We start from the raw sequence: 23,042 nt of genomic DNA, 5'->3' as shown, positions 1-23,042 counted from the left end.
GGAGGGAGGGAGAGGAAGAGAGAGAGAGAAACATCAACGTGAAAGGGATACATGGACATATTGAGTGGCTGCCACCAGCACCACCAACCAGGGTCGGGGACAAAATGCAACTGAGGTAAGCGCCCTTAGCAGGAACCGAACCTAGGTCTCTCTGGACTGCAGGCTGATGCTCTAACCGCTGAGCCAAACTGGCCAGGGCACCTTCCTCTTCTTATAAGGACCAGCCATATTGGATTAGGCTCACCTAATTTAGTGTGACTTCATTTTAACTTGGTTACATCTGCAAAGACACTAATTCCAAATAAGGTCACATCCACGGGTACTGGGGGAAACACAGCTGGGGAACACAATTCAACCTGCAACTGTATATTAGATAACTATGTTAAAGCAATGTTAAACGTCCTGAACCTGATAACTGTACTGTGATAGTTTAAGAAAATGTCCTTGTTTTTATAAAATATATACTAAAGTACTAAGGGTAATGAGATATGATATTTGCAACTAACTTTCATGTGGCAGTGGATGGGGGATAAAATACCCATACACATATACAAAAGACAAGAATAATAAAATCAAATGTGGCAAAATGTTAACAACTGTAAAATGTGGGTGAGGGCAATCTAGGAGTTTTTTGTACTATTCTAGCAACTCTTCTATAACTTTGAAATTATTTCCAAATAATATGTTCTGAGTCTGTATTAAGAAAATAAAACTGTGGGTCTTAAAAACACTAATAAAAATGTATCACTTAATTTTAGATAAGATCTGTTATTATCAAGACATCCACTCTTCCTAAATAAACCTAAATAATTAACATTGTTTAAATCAAAATCACAATGAAGTTCATATGGAAAAGTACATACATAAGAATAGTTAAGAAATTTTGAAAAAGAAAAATGAAATTTGTCCTACTAGTAATCACAACCTCATGGTTAATGAAGAGTACAGGCTTTAGCCTGGCCAGTTTGGGCTTAGCGGTTAGAGCCATCAGCCTGTAGACCAAAGAGTCTCGGGTTTGATTCTGGTCAAGGGCACATATCTTGGTTGCAGTTTGGGCCTGGCCCCAGTCGGAGCAATGCAGAAGGCAAGCAATTGATGTGTCTCCTTCACATCTATGTTTCTTTCTCTCTCTCTCTCCCCCTCCCACTCTATCTGAAGATAAATGGACAAGTATCCTTTCATTAAATAAAATGGCTACATGTCAGAATATTTAAGCCAGATTTTCAAAAGAAAAAGACCTAACTTATTATAGGGTTTTTGGAGAAATGACTTAGTTAAAATACATTAAAGTATTTATCACTGTGACTGGCAAGCAGGCAATGCTCAATACACATTAGCTACTGCTTTTTCTATTGCTATCTGGTAACAATCATCAATAATCATACAGCACCTCTGTGGTATTGGTAGAGGAATAAGTAAAATATCTGGATAAGAAAGAGAGCCTAGAAACAGGCCTGAAAGTAAAAGAATCTGTAAACACTAAAAGTGGCATTCTGAATCAGTAGAAAAAAATGAGAGATTTAATAAATAACACTGATGAGCTATATTAACTAAAGAAAAAAAAATTGGATCCTTATCTCACAATATATAAAAATATAGATTCCAGAGTAAAGAGCTAAATTACTTGCAATATAAAACAAAACAAAAACCTGTAAAGACTTTAAGAAATGACTGATAGCTATAAAAAGTATTCTTTTTTTTTAGAGAGAGGGAGAGATAGAAATATAGATGTTTCCTATCAGCTGCCTCCTGCGCACCCCCTGCTGGGAACCGAGCCCTCAATTCGGGCATGTGCCCTGACCGGGAATCGAACCGGGACCTCTCAGTCAATGGACAACGCTCAATCCATTGAGCCACAATGGCCGGGCTAAAAAGTATTCTTAAAACACAAAATCCAGAAGTTATAAAGGGAAAATTATTTTAACACTTTTTTAAGATAAAAGGAAAATATCAGACAAAATTAAGACAAGCAGAGCTATGGAGGAAATGTTTGTAACATAAAGACAAAGGATTAATATCCATACTATATTTTTCCCTAAAAATCGATAAAAGACAAATAACATAATAGCAAATTGGCAAAGGCTATGAACAAGCTGTCCATCACATAGAAAAACGCATAGCAGCCTTCAACGAAAAAGTAAACTGAAATAACTTTAAGGTATCATTATTCACATATATAACTAACAAAAATAATACATTTGCAGATACTATGGGATAAACAAGCATGCTTATATATTCCTGAGTTCAAGTTTCCTTTTAAAAAAAATCTGAATATATATAATAAGAGCTTTGAACCTGTTAATATCTCTAGCTGTGAATATCATCAAAAAGATAAAGCAATTTCTATCATGCCTTTACAAGACTTAATCACAGAAAGGGGAAAATAAAACAGACCAAAAAAAAAGTAGAAATGGAATCACAGACTCTTACTGGTAAGAAGAAAACTAAGCTTATTGGGCCTGACCACTCCCCACAGGAAGGTACCACTGATCAGATCATTTAAATCCAGCCTTTACTCAAACACCAAAGATAGGTGGTTCAATGATTCAGTATTCAATAAAGCACTGCTGGACTATTAAAAATTACTTCTTTATAATCTTCCAATTATTTATAAACATTAACTAATTAAAAAAGGTTATAGTCCTGGCCGATGTGGATCAATTGGCTGGAGCGTCGTCCCATACACAAAAGGTTGTGGGTTCAATTCCTGGTCAGGGAACATATCCAGGTTGCAAGTTTGATCCCTGGTCGGGGTGCGTTCGGGAGGCAACCAATCGATGTTTCTCCCACATGGATGTTTCCACCCCCCCTTCCCTTTTTCTCTCTCTAAAATCAATAAAAACACATCCTTAGTTGAGGATTTAAAAAAAAAAAAAACCTTAAAGGATTTTGTCAGGAATCAAAGGCAACTTTCACTGTCTACATTTATTAAAATTCATCTTCTGAGGCAGTGATTTTCAACCTTTTTCATCTCATGGAACACACAAACTAATAAAATTCTGCAACACACCAAAAAATACATTTCTTGCCGATCTGACAAAAAAATAGGTATCATTTTGACTCATTCACACCATACGACTATTGTTGTGTCAGCTGTTGTCAACAATGTAAGGGAAAAGAGGTTAGTGCCCCTGACTAAATAGGTATTGCATGTTTTAAAAATTCTTGTGGCACATGGGTTGAACATTGCTGTTCTAAGGCATCATTTAATCAGTTTTTTTTTAAATCCTCACCCAAGGATATTTTTCTATTTATCTTCAGATGAAAGGGAGGGGAGGAGGGAGGGAGAAAGAGAGAAACATCAATGGGAGAGGGACACATCCACTAGTTGTTGCCTCCTGTAGGACCCAGACAAGGGCCAGGGACAAACTTCAACAGAGGTATGTGCCCTTGACCGGAATCAAACCTGCGACTCATTGGTCTGCCAGCCAACGCTCTAACTGCTGAGCCAAACTGACCAAGGCAGTTTTCTTTTTTTGAGATGTCTACCTGTTTCCATGATTTCTCTATTACTGGTGGGACCCAGGAATATCAGAAATGTCTTCCAGAACCTTCAGATGGAATTCTTCAGTGAAAGCTAGATGCCTATTTACTAGATGCACATCTATTATCTACTTTCTTATTCCCTTTTAGAGGTTTTCTAACTTAAAGAGCATCCTCTTGTATAGAAGACAGAAGATAAAAAGAAGATATGCACCCAGCCGGTGTGGCTCAGTGGTTGAGCACTGACCCATGCACCAAGAGATTGCGGGTTCGATTCCCAGTCAGGGCACACGCTCAGGTTGTGGGCCAAACCCCCAGAGGGGGGCGTGCAGGAGGCAGCCAACTGATATTCTCTCTCATCAATGTTTCTATCTCTTTCCCTCTCCCTTCCTCTCTCTAAAAATAAAGAAAAAAAACGTTTAAAAGAAGATATGCTAGGTACTCCCTGTTATCTATTATTTCAACTTTCTTAAGTTGTAGATCTGTGGCTTCTTTCTTACTTCTAGATGTGAATTTATCTCTAAGAATCATCTGTCATTAGTTTTTCCTACTTCTAAGCATCAATCATTCTAAAAACCCTATTCATCTGACAATATCCAAAACGGTTCTTGACCCTCTCTTCTACTTGCTCTTTACTACACACTTCTTCTGAATTAATTTCTACTCAATAACAAGCAAACAAAGAAAAAAGTAAACAAAGAAAAAAGTAAAACTCCAAAACTAAGCCCCAGGAGGAATAGCTAAGGGGGTGTAGGAATGTGGAAAAATGGAGGGTTGGGATGAGATGGAATGGGAGAGGCTTTAGTGCCATCATAATTTCCACCTGCCAGTACCACCACCAAACTCTTTCATAGGGCTAATTACTTTCTTTTCTCAATCACTAAAAGTGCTATGCAAATGCAGATACTACAATCTCCATTCTACCCTTTCCCCATGCCCCAAGAGTGCTTCCCAAGCTTTTCATAACAAAAGTTTTAAGGCATTTTGGAGCTTTTCATTTCTTTAAGTGGTCTATTGTCAATCAGAATCTTAAACCATTTCAAACCATTAGATTCTTACCAGTTTTCTAATATGTTTCCTAAAGTCTAGGACATTTATCTCCTTAAAGTCCAGAATTATCTTTCTTTTTCTTTCATATAAACCCAAGACAACATGGTCCCTCTCTCCAAAGGTTATTTGTAGAACTTACATAGCTTTCTTTCTATTCATCCTAATTATGTTCAAAATAGCAATTTTGTTGTTGGTGGTGGTTTTCTTTCACTCTCTCTTTGTTAATCCTCACCTGAGGATATTTTTTCCATTGCTTTTTTAGAGAGTGGAAGGGGAGACACGGAGAGGCGGTGGGGGTGGGGGAGAGAGAAACATCCCATGTAAGAGAGACACATTGACTGGTTGCCTCGTGCACAACCCCCACCCCCAACCGGGCCAGGTATTGAACCTGCAACCAGGTACATGCCCCCAAACAGGAATCAAACCCAAGACCCTTTGGTGCACTGGCAGACAAGCTAACCATGTAGCAACACTGTCCAGCACTAGTTTTCTCTTTTTAATTAAAGCATAGTTGACATACAACATTAGATTAGTTTCAGGTGTACAACAGAGTGCTTCAACACCTATATACCTCATAAAATGATCACCACAAATCTAATAACCTTCTGTCACTGTACAAAGTTATTACAAAATTATTGACTATATTCCCTACGCTGACATTTCTTCCCTGTGACATTTATTTTATTACTAGAAACTTGAACTCTTAATCTCCATTTACCTTTTTTGCCCAAACCCCTCCACTTTGGCAACCATCAGTTTGTTGTTTCTATGAATCTGTTTGTTTTGCTTGTATGTACTGTCCTTTAGATTCCACATATAAGTAAAATCATCCAGTATTTGTCTTCCTCTGTCTGAATTACTTCACTTAGCATAATACCTTCTAGATCCATCCATGTTGTCACAAATGACAAAGTTCCATTCTTTTTTATGGCTGAGTAATATTCCATTGTGTATACACATGCCACATTTTCTTAATCCATTCATCTGTTGATGGACACCTAGGCTGCTTCCATATCTTGACTACTGTAAATAACGCTGTGATGAACATTGGGAGGCATATATATTTTTTAATTAGCATTTGTTATTTCTATGGATAAAGAAGTGGAATTGCTGGGTCATATGGTAGTTCTATTTTTAACTTGTTGAGGAACCTCCATACTGTTTTCCATAGTAGCTGCACCAATTTACAATCTCACCAATGGTGTATGAGGGTTTCCTTTACTCTATATCCTCACCAACACTTGTTTATTTCTTGTCTTTTTTTATAACATTCTGACAAGTGTAAGGTAGTATCTCATTGTGGTTTTGATTTGCATTTTCCTGATGATTAGTGACATTGGAATATCATCTCATCTGTCTGTTGGCCATTTGTAGGTCTTCTATGGAGAAATGTCTACTTATGTAAAATAGCAAATATCTACATAGCTTCCTTTACTGCTTAAAACTTGAAATTAAAATTTTCCAGATATTCTTATAAAAAAAAAAAAAACAACTTTCAGAAGATGATGGGATATTTGACATTTTCCATCATAGCTAGTTTGCTTATATACAGATACTGTTGCCATAAATTAAGATGACACCATGTATGTCCACAGGGTTCAAATAAAGTCTAACCATGTTTATACAACCAAATAGTGTATTTTCATATAGATGCCTAACTTGTTTAACTATTAGGTTACTTCCTGTTCCCTTCTGTGGCAGAGACAGCTACCTTTCTACCAAAAAGATATCCTCCCCTTCTACGGTTGTCACTGGAAGGCAACTGCCATGTCAAGGACTATTTTCCCAGCTCTACTTAACAACCAGACACATTCATATGATTTGTTTACATCAATGTAATATAAGGAGAACTGATGTGTGCCAAAGCTTTTAAGAAGTATGGCTGCTAGAGATATAGAGAATAATATATAAACAAAAAGGACACCCCCCCTTACTGTAAATATAGTATTTGAAAAAACCGTGATAGAGTGAAGCCACGAGAGTCGAAAGGCGAAGTGGCGAAGGACGACTGTATATAAGTAAAGAATCCTATTTCCCGGGAATTCATTTATAGCGGTAGAGTCTGGAACTGATCTGCAATAAATGAAGGTTGACTGTACATACCTTTTTTTTTAATCCTCACCTGAGGACATTTTTCCTTTTTTTTTTTTTTGTTCAGATAGAGTGGGAAGAAGAGAGAGAGAGAAACATCCAGGGCCGGGGACAAACTGCAACCAAGGTATGTGCCCTTAGCAGGAACCAAATCTGGGCTTCTCTGGACCGCAGGCCTACGCTCTAACTGCTGAGCCAAACCAGCCAGGGCTGTGCGTACTTTTCTTATTCTCTAACAAGTCACTGCCAAATCAAACCTCAGTTATCTCCATCATATTAAAGTAGAAAGTTTATGTAAATTCATTCTAAGTGTTAACGTCACTAGTTTAGCACTAGGCCTGCCACTGCAAGGAGTACTGAATAAGACAGACAATAGTGTGATGAAGGCAGAGTGGGGGAAGCAGGAGTGCGGAGGAGGGGGTCAGTGGGGAGAAATGAGAGGGGACATCTTTCAACAATAGAGAAATTGTTTTAAAAAGCATCTTTAGTTACTGCATAAGTTTTTAGTGAGGAACTAGCTTTTTATTTGTTGACATTCTTTTATGCCCATGGTAGGCAAACACTACCAACACACACTGTCGCATTTTCCTATATTTAAAAATATTTAACAAGTACCACCCTGCTGGTGTGGCTCCATGGTTAGAGCACTGGCCAGCAGACCAAAGGGTCTCAGGTTCAATTCCCAGTCAAGGGCACGTACCTGGGTTACAGGTTTGATCCCCAGCCCTGGTCTGGGTGTCTGCTGGAGGCAACCAATCAATGTGTCTCTCTCACATTGATATCTCTCTTTCTTTTTCTCTCCCCTGCTCCCTCTTGTCCCCCTTCCTACTCTCTCTAAACAAACAAACAAAAAATCGATGAAAAAAGTATCCTCAAATGAGGATTAAAAATATATATAAATATATAAATAAATGTGTGTGTGTTTAACAAGTGCCTACTATGTGCTTTTATTCTAGATGCTTAGAATAACTTCCATAACCAGAACAAAGATCCCTGTCCTCATGGTACTTACATTCAAGCACCATCATTTAGATTTGGCACAAGTTTTAAAGGTATCTGCTAAACCTTTTGTAATGGGCAATGACAGAACTGTTGGAGAGATGTGTGAAGGAGTTGTACTGTAGATATTCTATGTGAGATAATAATGCTATAAATCAAGCTAATATCCCCACTAGAAAACAATACTCGAGCTCATTACGGAAAACAAAGGGTACATTCTTAGATACAACTGAAAAAAATAAAAAGCCAAGAAGAAAAAGCTTCTAAGGTGGTAAAGGAAATCACTGTCAATGGAACAGGACAAGAGTAGCAATTTCCATTTGGAGCTTTAGATGAGGCTCTTCATCCATGAGAATTTCATGTAACAGTAAGATTTATAGAAACATGCCAGTATGGAAAAATCCTACTGTTATCTCCAGAAGAAAGTGAAGCTTTGAATGGTTGGTGAGTCTGTACCAAGGTGTAGGAAATTCCATCCTACTGACAAGGCAAATTAGAAAGTGTGCTCTCTTTCTGCAGCATGTTTCTGAAATGTGATGGAGGACCATTAGCCAATGCAGACTTCCCATCTATTTCTACTAACTCATCTAGGAACAAATGATGTAACTAGTAGAAATGAAACAATATTGTTCAGTAGAAGTTTGAGCTAGGCTTCGAGTCAGAAGACTCAGATTTGAGCATGGGGACTGGGGAGCTGTTATAAACATATAGACTATATATACACTTTTCAAACCCAAACTTACAAAAGAACAGCATTTGCTACTGTAATAATCCATCTTTTGCATGCTCCTTTGTTCTTTTGATGAATTAAATTTGGACACACACACACAAAAAAGAAATCTGATTAAAAAACATGTGAACACCGTCTCTGTTAATCTAGGATTAATATCTTAGTTCATAAAAAGATAAAAATGCTTTGGAATCAGTGTATCAATTTTCCACTACAAACCCAAACCTACAAAAGAAAAGCATTTGCTACAGTTTGGTTTAGTGTAATAACCCATCTTTTTCAGTTCGTATAATATCTGGCTTTGACACCTATTAAGAAATATGTAGCAGAAAGCTATTTCCACTAAAAAGAAAAGTGTAAATGGCTGACAATTTTCAGCCCCAATACAAATGTACAGTTTAAGGGAGAAGGAAAAAAATAAGAAATCCCCCCTTCCATCACTGTTCCTTATGCCTAAGGAAGCTGTCTTATAGGTAGAAGGCTTGCTGTCAGTTAGCCTTACATTCAAATTCAGTCCTACCCAATCATTTACTCATATAACATTGGCAAATTACATATACTTTCTGATCCTCAGTCTCTTCATGTATAATATCTACCTCATCTACAATTTTTCTGTGTATTCTGGAAAAGCATTTCAAAGATTTAAGTTAATTTGATAATGTATATGAATGTACCATAGCACCTGTCACAGAACAGTCTTTCTTCCTTAACCACTGCCTAAGAGAAGGAGTGAACTGGGGGAGAAATTAAAAAAAGGACACAAAAGGAAAAATTACAAACTCCACTTTACATTCTTTCCTCTTGTTTCTCATTCCTAATCTTTTGAAGCTTTGTCATTCTTCACACTGTCCTATAGGGTTCGAGTTAGGAGACAGATTCCCAGTACCTAGCAAGCAGGTGGGATAAACTAGGGAAGCTTTTGCGCTTATATCCAGCTTAACAGTAAGGCCTCATTGGGAGAGTCCTAGTATCCCAATATGAAACTCCTAACAGAGTGATTTTTAGAGTGAGAAGCTAGGAAGGTGAGGAGAGATGGTGATTGTAAAAGCTACGATTCAATCAATGTATAACCATAGCATCTATTTAGTAGGCCAAATATTTCACCTGTTCAAGAGCTCACAGGTTTAAAAAAAAGAAAACCAAAACCTGAAAATCAATTAGAACACATTTACCACTGAAATACTGTTACAGCCGTCCCTTGTTTATTGTGGTTAATCAGTTCCAGACTCTAGCAGTTGCACCTGGCATTGAAAGATTCCTGGGGAGTTCGAATACATAGGCCTACAGTTCAGACGTACAGTAATTTTAATTGTAATTGTAATACAGGAGTGTATAATTGACTCAGATAACCGAGCGCACGCTGTATCATTTTCACTGTCTCAATCAACTTTTTTTTTTTTTGTTCAAATAGATTGGGAGGGAGAGAGAGAGAGAAACATTGACGTGAAAGGAACACATCGAGTGGTCACCACCCGCAAGACCCAACCAGGGCCGGGGACAAACTTCAATCAACGTTTTAATGAATATATTTGAAAAAAACCACGATAGAGCCCTGGCTGGTTTGGCTCAGTGGTTAGAGTGTCGGCCTGTGATTCAGAGAGACCCAGGTTGGGTCCCCGCTAAGGGTATGTACTTCGGTTGCAGTCTGTCCCTGGCCCTGGATGGGTCGTGCGGGTGGCAACCACTCAATGTGTCCCTTTCACGTCGATGTTTCTCTCTCTCTCTCTCTCTCTCTCTCTCACTCCCACTCTATCTGAACAAAAATATGGGGCAAAAAAAACACAAAAAACCGTGATAGAGTGAAGCTGCGAATGTCGAAGCGCAAAGTGGTGAGGGACGACTGTATACCTGTTAGGTTTTTACAGATAAACTCTAATGGGCTGCCTGAAAATCTAATTCAAAAGGCTAACCTTACAGAAGACTTTTTCTGGGAAAAGATTTTGATTTTCAAATAAATGAGTGACAAACTTTGGAAACACAATCTACTCATAATTTTACTGTGTTTGGTTTTACAAAATTATTTTTTAAACCTTAAAAAAGCTAACCATTTTCAAGTGTTCATGCTTATTTTGTTCTAAATTATTAACTACATATGTTAAAGAAAAATACTCTGTGCTTTTGTCAATAAAAAAAATTAAATGTTTGGGTTTTTTTAAATATTTTTTCTTTATTGATTTTAGAGAGAGGAAAGGGGAGAGACAGAAACATCGATGAGAGAGAACATCGATGAGAGAGAACATCGACTGGCCTCTTCCTGCATGCCCCCCATTGGGGATTGGGCCCACAACCTGGGCATATACCCTGACAGGGAACCTGCAACCTCTTGGTGCACGGGTCGATGCTCATCCGGTAAACCACTCCAGCCTGGCAAAAAAAATTAAATGTTTTGAGATCGACCCAGTCAACTTCGGCCAATGGGAGCCCTTATCAGGCCACAGTACCATGGCGGTGTTTCACGATGAGGTGGAAATCAAGGACTTCCAATATGATGAGGACCTGGAGACATATTTCTAACCCTGCTCTTGTGGCGATAACTTCTGCATCACCAAGGAAGATATGGAGAATGGGGAAGATGTGGCAACGTGTCCAAGCTGCTCTCTCATTTATAAAAGTGATTTATGACAAAGAGCTGTTTATGTGTGGAGAAACAGTCCCAGCCCTCTTCACCAACAAATAGTTAAATGCTAAAAAAGACTTTCCGAATCCAAATCCTGAACATCTGGAGATGAGCCAAGCTGGAAAAATCAAAGGAAGAGTTACTGGCTTTTTCATGGGGACAACCATTTTGTAGTCTGCTGTTCTGGATTCTTCCTATTGGCTCCAAGGTCATCTCCAGTTAAAGAAATAAGTCCATGACATGACGTACCTGCATTTTGTGCTTAGAACTTTGCATTGGAAAAAGTGTTCTTAATTTTCCACATGAATTTAAAGATCATTTCTTTTTTCTTTTCTTTATTGATATTAGAGACAGAGAGGAAGGGAGAGGGAGAGAGAAATAGAAACACTGATGAGAGAGAACATTGACTGTCCCCCACTGGGGATTTGGCCCACAAACCGGGCATGTGCCCTGACCGGGAATCGAACCGGTGATCTCTTGATGCATGGTTGACGCTCAACCACTGAGCCACACCAGCTGAGCTAAAGGCAGATCATTTCATCAGTGCTTCATTTCCCTCAGTTTTGTTATTTTTATGTCTTATACCTAATTACTTTATTATCTAATTACAGCATCATCTACCTCAAAGTCACTGGGATTCCTTAATTTATAAAAGGGATTTCATTCTTTAATTGGCTATTAAGATGATTAAAATTAGCACTTGTTGACATTTGAAAAGAAAAAAAATTAAATGTTTTAATGTGTTTATTTTCCTGATACAATATGACAGAGCTGTCATCCAGTCATAACTACTGTTAAATGACATCACAACTACCTGCTTTAATGACTAAGTCCTTACTTTTCTGATATTACTGTAAAATTAATTAGAAAAAAAAATTGTTTTTAATTCCTCACCTGAGGATATTTTTTCTATTATCAGGTAGAGTGGGAGGGAGGGTGACAGAAAGACAGAAACATGGACATGATAGAGCCACATCAACTAGTTGCCTCCCACAAGATCCGACCAGGGCTGGGGACAAACCACAACCGAGGTACATGCCCTTGACTGGAATCGAACCTGCGACTCATTGGTCCACGGGCCGACGCTCTAACTGCTGAGCCAAACCAGCCAGGGCTGAAATGTTTTTTAAAAGCCTTACTTTCAAATGTGTCTTCTTACAGTAAAACTTCTATATATGTGTTGTGGAGCCTGTATATGTGAGCCACAAATACCTGTAATCAACTAATATCTAGAACAATATTAAATCAAGTCTTTCTGCCCTGGTCAGGTAGTTCAGTTGGTTAGAGCATCATCCCGATAAACCAAGGTTGCAGGTTCAATCCCTGGTGAGGGCACATAGAAGAAACAACCAGCCCTGGCCAGTTTGGCTCAGCGGTTAGAGCGTCGGCCTGCGGTCCGGAGAGACCCGGGTTCGGTTCCCGCTAAGGGCACGTACTTCGGTTGCAGCTTGTCCCCGGCCCTGGTTGGTCGTGCGGGTGGCAGCCACTCGATGTGTCCCTTCACGTCGATGTTTCTCTCTCTCTCTCCCTTCCACTCTATCTGTACAAAAAATGGAAAAATATCCTCGGGTGAGGAAAAAAAAAACAAAACAAAACAAAAAAAAAAAAAAAGAAACAACCAATGAATTGGGTGGAGCAACAAATCAATGTTTCTCTGTCTCCTTCCCTTCCTTTCTCTCTAAAAATTAATTTAAAAATTTAAAAAAATCAAGTCATCCTGCCTAGAAAATTAAATCAGTTTGCTTGAAGCTACACCTATCTAGTGCAAAGGGATTTATTAAAGTTTCAGAGGTATCACCAACTAATATAAAAAACCAGAGAAGTATTGTAAGGGACTGTCACACTAAAAAGATCTACCAATTTACAAAATTTGTAACAGTCTCATAATCATAGCCACTTCTGTCCAACTGTAAATTCCTAAACGGCAGCAGTCAAGCTGAATCATTTTCCTAACATCAAAACTAGCATAGTGTTTGCCACACACGTTTAATAAATATCCACTTAATGAATGGAATAATACTGCATTTGCCTGAGAAACTCCAATGCCAAGTATATGTGTCAGGTTTGCACTATGACCTTTACTTACTTGGTATTTAATTTTATTTAAAATTGTAGATTCTAGGCCAGCTGGTGTGGCTCAGTGGTTGAGCATCAACCAAGAGGTCACCGGTCTGATTCCCAGTCAGGGCCCAGGCTGTGGGCCAAACCCCAGTCAGGGGATATGCTGGGGACAATTAGTCGATATTCTCTCTCACTGATGTTTCCATCTCTCTCTCTCCCTCTCCATTCCTCTCTCTAAAAATCAATAAAGAAAAAAATAAATAAAACTGTAGATTCTAAAACATTTCCTTAAATTTTTTATCAGTACAAAAAAACGTCAACTGCAGTAGAATCAAACATTTATATAAGGCTGAAAAGATACTAGACACCATCTGGCCCAACTGCCTCCTGTTTAAACTGGTGAAACTGAGGTCTGTGAAGTTTACTGAATTGACGAAGGTTAGAGTGTCATCCCGATATGCCAAGGTTGCACGTTCGATCCCCAGTTAGGGCACATACAAGAATCAACCAATGAATACATAAATAAATGGAACAACAGAATGATGTTTCTCTCTCTTCCTAAAAATCAATAAAATAAATAAAAATTTTAAATGCCCCAAATTTTCTCCAACCCACCCCAATTTCGCCTTAAATGCTAAAAAAAACTGAGTTATATTGAAAAAATTAAATGACTAGTATCTGTAATAAGAAAACCTAAAGTTTACATAGTGCTAGGAACAGAGGCTGAAACCAGACTATCTTTTAAGTTTCAGTGGTCAGGTCTTTAGAATCAGCAGACACATTCTATAAACTATGCATTCTTTTAGACACATTACGTCAAGGAAATAAGAACTTCTTTTTCTTTTTGTCCTTAGAAAATATGAACGTAAGTCATGTAACACTGATGTGACACTATTAACATGATAGGGTGCCAAATGTATTTTAGAAAAAAATCTGATTTTTTTTTTCTTTTTTTTTGCATAGCTTGGGCTAATACTCACTAAAATAGTGAGAACATTTAAAAAATAAACCTTGCCCAGCTGGTGTGGCTCAGTGAATTGTGCATCATCCCATGGACTGAGGTCCTGGTTTGATTCCTGGTTAGGGCACATGCCCAAGTTGCAGGCTCCAACCCTGGTGGGGGCCATTCAGGAGGCAGCCGATTGATGTCTCTCTCATATCTGTTTCTATCCTTCTCTCCCTTCCTCTCTCTCTAAAAAATCAATAAAAACATATTTAAAATAAATTTTAAAATAAACCTTATTAAAATGACCATGACCTTTAAATTCACATTTGGAAGTGTTTAAACAGTTCTATAAAATCATCCTCTAGAACAAAACATTGAAGGTAAAAATATCGCAAGAATTTGTTTAACATTAGCTTATAAAAAAGCACCACACTAGTTTTAGAAAATTTTAGTAGAAATGTTGTGTTGTGTGTGTGGAAGAAGTCTGTATATATAAAGTCATATAGCAGAACCACATCCCTGTATACAATTAAAAATTTAGTCCAGCCCTGGCCGGTTTGGCTCAGCAGTTGGAGCGTCGGTCTGTGGACCAGAGTCCTGGGTTTGATTCCCGCTAGGGGCACGTACCAAAAAAATTAAAAAAAAAAAAAAAAAATTTAGTCCAGCCAGTGTGGTTCAATGGTTGGGATCACCCATGCACCAAAAGGTTGCTGATTTGATTCCCGGTCAGGACACATGCCCAGGTTGTGGGCCCGATCCCCAGTTGGGGGCATGCAGGAGGCGGCCAACCAATGTTCTCTCTCATCAATGTTTCTATCTGTCTCTCCCTCTCACTTCATCTCACTTCCTCTTTCTCTAAAAAAAAATTATTAAGTTTTTTTTTTTCCAGGGACTTCTGAAAGATTCATATAAAAGAGTTCCTTGAAAAATAAAATAAAAGAGTTCCTTGCCACAGTGAGCACTAGAGCAAGTATATCAGTCATGGAAGAAAAATTATAATGTAAGGAGAAATGTGCTTTTACACTGGAGTCTTGTGGGAGCACAAAGAAGGGGGTTAATACACCAGTGTCTTGCTAAGTATGTCCCATAATGACAATGTGTACCTGTTAATGTTAAAGAGTGTAGTCTTCTGCACCTCTTCCTTCCTTCTGGTTATATAAGTTTGAGTGCTCCTTCTCCCAATACTCTCTATCCCCCATCTAAAAGTAGCCAAACCCTGAAGCACCAAGTTTAAAAGCCAGGATTAATACAAGAAATTATCTTTTTAGATTTTCCAACAGTCGTGGCAAAAGAGAAGACAAGATGCTATGGCTCTTTGTTTGGTATGTTTATAAACTTAGCAACATTTCAGAAGCAGCAAAAATTGCCTAGGGCATCATCCAGTCTGGCGCTTGCCATATTTAGATGATAATGTATGTATTTATTGATGTCCATCTTCTCATATTCAAGGAATAAAAGAACAACCAGAAAAAGAATCTAGGGTTCCTACTTGCAAAATTCAGACAGCCACAGGGGATATGCCATATGTAGCTAGCTCTAGATCTCTTGAAGGTCTTCCACTTCCTAGGAAAAGGTGGTAAGTTCAAAGAACCTGCTTTATAATCTCTCCTGCCATCCCCAAACTACAGTAACAACAGCACTTCTAAGAGACTTAGTTTAAAGCAGCATGGAGTAAGTATATGATATATGATTCATATATACACTCAAACAAGGGAATCTGAAGGGCAATGCTATCCCAGGCATAGAGGCTTAAAACTCAGTCCTGCAGTACTCCACTGGTACATCATCCTGTGCTCTGAAATTACTTTCCATGAGTGAGGTCCAAGATCTTAAAGAGTAACACCAGGTAAACCCAATCCAGACCAGGATATGTTGCCATCAAATCTGCTAATTCCAAAACAACAGTAGTAGGGCTGCTGCAGCCAACCATTCCTTGGCATAGAGACATGTTAAAATTATATTGGCAGCAGCACTGGCTCTTCCCTCTCACCCTCTGCCGTTACTATAGCTCCTTTTGCTAAATCTGCCTCTGAGTTTAGACAGGAGCTGGATGGTTCATAATCACCCAGCAGCTGCAGTTGAGCAATACTCAGGCTAATTGTGGCGCTGAAGCAGCTGAGAGGAAGAAAAGAGCTAATACATACCCTGCCATAGACACAAACTGTTGTACACACTACCAATAAGATACCAAGATATTTTAATAGGAACAGATTATTTCCTTTAAAAAAAGGTAGTTGTACCTTGCTAAAGGAACTTGTATTTGTATTGTTAATATCTATTTAAATGTGAACTGAAGGTGACCTAAGCTGTGTTCTGAACAATGGAAGATCTTAATTAAAACTTCCTGTAAATATTCATGTAACAAAGCCAGCACCACAAACATCACCTTTATAACATGACTGAAAGTTCCTGTGATATAAGAATTGGGCACAGATGTGACCTCTTCATCCACTCTACATTACAAAATGCCAACAACTAAAAAGCTACCAACAACGAAAACAGCAAGCCTTATATAAAGCAAGAAAAGTAGCATAATGCAATGATTCTTAGCATTTTTGAAACTCCAATGCCATATTATCGTCTGCTTTCTTTTGAAACAAAGCATAATCTTCCTTTAGGTGTTATATAATACATCTTCATTTAACTTAAGTAAACAAAAACATTTTATGCTCAGAATTTCATGACATCCTTAATATCAAAACTAAAAATATTAAAACTGATCTAAAGAATTACTGCTCCAGAAAACTTAAAATGGATAAAATTCAAAACTTTACCTTGATGCCATAGTTAGTTGTGAGTTTTAATTGTCATGTTACATAATTTTTTGTAAAATAAAGTGTATTTTATAATTAATGACCGAACAGTATCCATTAGTTTAAACATATTTTGATTACCTACTAATTGTCACAATATAAAAGCTGAAGAGAATTTAAAGTTAGTAAAAACCTGGTGTCTTCCCTCAAAATATTAACATATTATTTATATGTCAAAGTAGTTACATGCACTAGCTGGATATGATCATTATTATTTAATAAGTCTAACTAACCCTGGTGAAGGACAATCCAAGCAGTATTCTAAAGTCAGTCACCAAATATTAAGTTCTTTATGTAAGTACCTTATATATAGTACAATACACACAAGCTTCTTAAAAAAAGGAAAAAAAAATTTTATGTGAACTACAATAGATACTGAAAAGCACACAAGCCAATGTATGGCTTAATGATTTATACTAAGGCCAACACCCTTGAAATCACCACCAGGCTAAAAGAACTTTGCCACCACTTAAGCTGAGTCCCAATCACAACTTCCTCCCTCCTCCTCCCATATCTTTACTTTTGTAGAAATCACTTCCTTGCAGGTTTTAAAATATATATATATCGACTTGACTGGCCAGTGTGGCTCAGTGGTTGAGCGTCAACCCATGCACCAAGAGATCACCAGTTCGATTCCTGATCAGGGCACATGCCCTGGTTGTGGGCCAAATCCCCAGTGGGGCACATGCAGGAGGCAGCCAATCGATGTTCTCTCTCATAGATGTTTCTATCTCTATTTCTCTCTCTCTCCCCCTAACCAATAAAGAATTAAAAAAAAAAAAAAAAAATCCATTTATCACCTAAGTTTGCATTCCTAGACCGAGTTTAGTATTGCTCTTCAAAATTTTTTTATATTAGGCTTCTTTTTAGTATAATTAATAGGAACTAATAAATGATGTCTACACTGAACACAAGATTGAGAGTTAAATATATTTATAAAAAAAAATTACTCATTAATAAATCACTTACTGCCTAAAAAGATGCAACGTTAAACTTTGTATAAACAAGTCTTACACCATGGGCTGTATTTCTCTTATACTGGGTCATTACTGTTCTATTCTTCTAACATTACATACCACGAAGGAGATTTTTTTTTTTGCATGGACACTGATTTTGCTTTTGTTGATTTATTTTGTGATGAAACCCAGGAACAAACCAGAGATGCATGGACATTGATTTTGCAGCATAAAAATTTCTTAAGTTTAAAAAACAAAAACTTATTAATACATGGTTTAAGTTTTTGTGTTCAGTCATAAGACAAATTCCACCTATCCCAGGAAGACAGGTCAAAGTTGTAATTTCACTTTCTGTTGAACAGAAAGGATTCAATTTTGTGGTCTATGAAGTCAGCAAAAACATACTGCAAAATTAAAGCTAATATAATATTATGGTGGTTATAGCAGAATACATATTTTAAGAGCCCTTTTACCTTTTATTCTGTTAACATGGATATGAACGGTCTTGTATTCAGATCAAAGACAATTGTTTTTGTTTGTTTTTTCAAATTTAGGACCCTATGAATTGTCAACCAGCATTCAAAATCTCCACTGAGGTTTAGCTAATGTCCAAAAGTTAAAATATAATTAAACTTCCTTTTCTCAAATGTCAACTTATGGCAGGGGTCTCATATATTAGTAAAACAAAACAAATGTATGACTTAGTGAAAAATCTTACAGAACAATATATGAAAATCATATATGATGTATACAAGATCCTTATCTTGTATACAACCTTCATTACCTATCTATTCAAAATGTTTCCTGTCCACTGTGTGCCAAGCACTGCAGCTAGTTAAGATATTAGATTTACCATGTACTTTGCCTTAAATGCATAGGGTACACATTTAGTAATATTTTCCTTAGTGTGTAACTTAACATTAAAAATTTAACAAGATGGTTTAAATACACTTAGAATTAACAAGATACCTTTAGCACTGTAATCCTAGTTACAATGCACAATATACTACAATCTATGTGAAAACACAAACCGGTGGAACATATACATACATAATAAACGGCATGAACATAAAGTTGTGATTCCATTAGAAACTTTTCATTCCTTTAATAATGTATAAATTGTTAGTGTATTATTCCAAGCCTGTTTCAATTAATTACGCATAAAATAATTCAACCGAATCCGAACTATGCTGTGTCCCACTCACTCCGAAACAAAATTAAAGCAGTCCCTATATCAGACTGGACTTTAGAAGAGCTTCTTAAAACGCTGCCCCACGCCCAATAAAGCAAAAGCTGGAAGTAATTATCAAGAAGAAAATATACTGTAAAACAAAATTTTCTGTAACATGTGGACAGAGGAGACCGAGTGGCAAAAGTGGATGCTGAATGTCATAATTCCCAACCCCCCACACGAAACAAAGGGAAACTTTAACATGTTGTCGTTTTCAATCAAACCAAGTGGAGCGAGAGGCTCACCCACTCACCCACACACACACCCTTGTCGGCTCTCCCGGCACAGCTGCACCCGGGTAAGTCAAATTCACATAGACCCCCAACCTCTGGGGCGGAAAGGAGCCGCTACCCTCGCCGCTCACTTCGGGGTGCGGGCCAAAATAAACCTGGCCCCCGCCCCGCCGGGTGGCCCACACGACCTTAAAGACTCGGGTGTTTGTGTGTGGGGGGGGTGTCCCAACACTCCCAAGACCTTAAATCGGACTTGGGCAGGACCAGGACCGAGTCAGGAGGCAAGCAGGTAGCTTCGGGAAGGAGACACGCCTGCCGGACGAGCCGGGTCGGGGGAGGGGAGAAGTTTCTCCTCAACTTCCCGACTGGGAGCCGGCGGGGGCGGGGAGCGGAGGTGCCTCTGGGCGCGGGCAGGCGCCAGGGCCTAGCACTGCCCGGCCGGGGTCGACCGCCTCCACCCGCGGGGCCTCGTCGGGTCCTTACCTGCCCTCCAGTCGCACTCACATGGGTCGCGGCTGCTGGGGCTCGGGTTATAGGGAGGGGGCGGCGGGCGGAGGCGAGGCCCGCAGGGCCCACTCCCTCCTCCCACCTCCTCGTCCCGGGAGCCCGGCGGCAGCGACTACGGAACGGTCGGCCCCAGACTCCTTACTTCAGTAGGAGGGAATTCCCGGGCTCCCACCCCTAGCCCTCACTCTCCACCTCCTCTCCGCGCGGCGCCCGCCCTCACTGCTGGCCCCGCCCCTCCGCACGGGGGCGGGGCGGGGGCTGCAGCTACCTGCGCGCGCGACCTGTCCGCTTACCGGAACTCGCACCGCGCCGCGCCCACCCGGGCTGGAGCCACCCCAGCCTTCCGGCGCTGGCGCGCGCCGCCCGGAGCCGCAGGCCTCCGGGGTGGCGAGTCCGAGTCACCTATCCCGGCCCAACATGGCGGCGGGGTCCTGGGCGCATTCCCGAGGCGGCGCAGGGGGCGTGAAGAGGAGGGTCTTCTGCACGCGAGAGCCGATCCACAGCGCCTCTCCCCTCCCGCGGACCCGGCCGCTGCAGACTCGGCTGCCGCGGGAGATGCAGCTGCCGCGCAGATTCCGCCCCCTCCGCTTTCTCCTTTCCCTTCGCCCGGCTCTCTGTAGTGCCGAAGGCTTTATGGCTTTGTTTGTTTTTGTGGGGGAGGACAGGATTGAGGTTTTTATGTTGGCAGTTTGCTTCTGAGTACTATATACATCCGCACCCATTGTGGTTGATAGTAAAATCTCAACTCTGCGGGGTGAGGCGGGGGCGTGGCGGGCGTTACTAACACCCTCATCACCAGCTTGATTGCCGTCCAAAAAACACTCGCGACTGGCCGCCTTCCGAATGTGTCCCAACCCCAGGAGCTTCCTGTTGACTGTAGATGGAACCAGCCTTGTCGCGAGAGGGAACCGAAGCAGAGTTTTGTTAGGGATTCTCCCAGTGCTGGCGGGTTTGGCTTAACTTGGGACAGCTCATTTTTAGGCGATCCTGGCAACATCCCAGGGAGGGAACTTGGGACAGGTATTATCCTGATTGACAGCTATGGAAAGTGAGGCTGCGACCCTGAAAGTACGGCTGGACAAAACTAGAATCCTGCTCATCTGAATCCAATAACTTTTTTTTGGACTTGTATCCAGTTGCTGGAGAAGGGAGAGGATCTAGAAGGAAATGGGATAAAGATGAGGGTTAGTCAGGATCGGAATGGACTGAATACTGAGGCTTTTTTGATTAAATCACTTCTACTCTGTCACACTCTTAGATTAACTTCCTCTATGTATTTCCTCTTTCGAGGGGTTATCAGAACTACTAATGTGGGGTTGTTGGTTTCCTGTGTGTGGGGGTGTGTTTTAAACCCTCACCTGAGGATATTTCCCCATTTATCTTCAGATACAGTGGGAGGAAGGGAGATGGAGAGAAACATCCATGTGAAAGAGATGCTTAGACTGGCCTGCAGATGGGCGGTCTCCCACAGGACCGAACCATGGCCAGGGTGAAACTGCAACCTTGGTACATGCCCTTGACCAAGGTACCTGCCCTTGAGTGGAATCCAACTGGAGACTCTTTGGTCCTGGGGCCTGCTCCCTAACAGCTGAGCCAAACAGGCCAGGGCTTCTTTTGTGTTTTTTAGCGAAATTCAATCATCTTCAACAGATCAGAAATAATACAATCATGTGTCAGTATTCTGGTATTCTAGGCACTCAGAAAAGGCACAGAAGGGTTTGAAAACTTTTTTCTTTAGTTCACTAAATGAATTAAAGGTAGGCATAGGCTTTCACATTAATAAAAAGGTACATGTAAATGGAAAAGTTCTTTATTAGATTTAGCTCCTAAAACTTCACTTGCCATTAACTTTGGGAGCATTAAAATTTTCGTGTAGATTTATATTGTTTATGTTTGTTTTTTTAAACTAGGAAATAAATTCCTTGGGCTGTTTCTTTTCTGAACTAATAAATAAAATAGAGATAATATTTTTGTTGTTCTAAACTCTCAGCCTCAAAAAAGCAACTCTAAAATACTAGTTAACCCTAGTCTGCCCCAGTTTAAAGGGTGAAGTATCTTTGAAGATATTCTGTATGTAGTTTTAAAGGTGGGAAAGGATGTCAAATTCTCTCCTACATGTTATATGTTATATTAACTCATCATCAACTTTTTTCTCTCCACCCTCATTTTTATACTCTCTTTATTACCTCCTTCCCTGTTTTCTTTTTTTGGAATATTTATCATGAAATTCCAAACTTCAGTCTGTAAATAACCTGGAGACTTTTCAATCTTGGATTCAGTGTCTCACTTACTTCCAGGGATGTTGACAAAACATGCAAAACAAAACAAAAAACCATAATCAGTGACTTTTAAAACAAAATAACAAAACAAAAACTAGAGAAAGAATCTTTTAAAGTCACACTGAATTAGGTAGAATAAAAGTTGTTTTTAAGTGAAAATTTCTTCATTCATGAGATGGACAAAAGAAGCACATCCATGTATGTCCCACATAGCATAGAGGTCTGGGAGTTATGTGTTAAAGAATGGTAAGTGACCTAAGTCTTGGAATCCCTAGGAGAATCAGCTGGATGAAAAAGCCAGGGGCAAGCTTGAAACAAAATGAATGAAATATGTTGTTCCTACAAAAGTGAAATGCATTGTTTTGGAGTTTAGCTGGGGCATGCTTGCTGTAATCTTGGAACATGTGATTTTGCCAGGAAATGTTTGTGTTTAGGATAAACCTCTCCTACCTGCTGTCAGTAGTCTGCTTTCATTACTAAGGCTGTGATGATGATTTTCTCTTCCTGGTAACTAGAAAGCCTGCAGTCCTACACAGGGTACATGCACTGCTCTCTGCTCTCTAATACCGTCCCACGTTCCATCCCCACTATGTCTTCCACCTGTGTTAACTACTCAACACCTGGATCTCCTCACTCCACTCAGTGCCTAAAGTTATTTACACCACTGTAGCCTTGCCTACTCCATCTGGTCAAAACTGCTGGTAAACCCAGTTGGGAAGGACCCCTCTAAGCAAAGATTTAGAGGATAAGGCAAAAGGAAAGTATTTATCCTGGAATGTTAGGCTCGTTGTGTCATGTTTAGTGGAAAGGTGCAGTAACCCATTAATTTTGAATGTTCTCGGTGCCTTCATTGCCTCAAGGGTGGTGCTTGTGTGTTGGAGTTTTTACTTCCCCATCAACTGGGCGTCTAACAGAACCAATTCATTTGGATGTATAAGGGCACATCCTACAACGAATACATGTAACAAACAGCAATCTGATGCCTTAGCAATCCCAACCCATCTTTTTGCTCTTTTTTATCTCACTCTCCAGTTCCTAACTTAATG

The 23,042-nt window shown here is 39.6% G+C and overlaps 1 protein-coding gene across 1 annotated transcript in view; it reads right to left on the bottom strand.

Moving 5' to 3' along the window:
- Positions 1 to 19,816, bottom strand: part of YES1 (YES proto-oncogene 1, Src family tyrosine kinase) — an 85,034-nt gene extending 65,218 nt beyond the window's left edge. The window contains exon 1 of the mRNA XM_036245507.1: positions 19,694 to 19,816. The gene's annotated coding sequence lies outside the window, so the exon portion shown is untranslated. The remainder of the gene's footprint in view (positions 1 to 19,693) is intronic.
- Positions 19,817 to 23,042: the final 3,226 nt, after the last annotated feature.

The sequence above is a fragment of the Molossus molossus genome, unplaced genomic scaffold (assembly GCF_014108415.1).
Source record: "Molossus molossus isolate mMolMol1 unplaced genomic scaffold, mMolMol1.p scaffold_m16_p_6, whole genome shotgun sequence".
In the NCBI taxonomy this organism is placed as follows: domain Eukaryota; kingdom Metazoa; phylum Chordata; class Mammalia; order Chiroptera; family Molossidae; genus Molossus; species Molossus molossus.
Note: the sequence above shows the minus strand (reverse complement) of the source record. Positions and strands in the feature narration are given on the sequence as shown.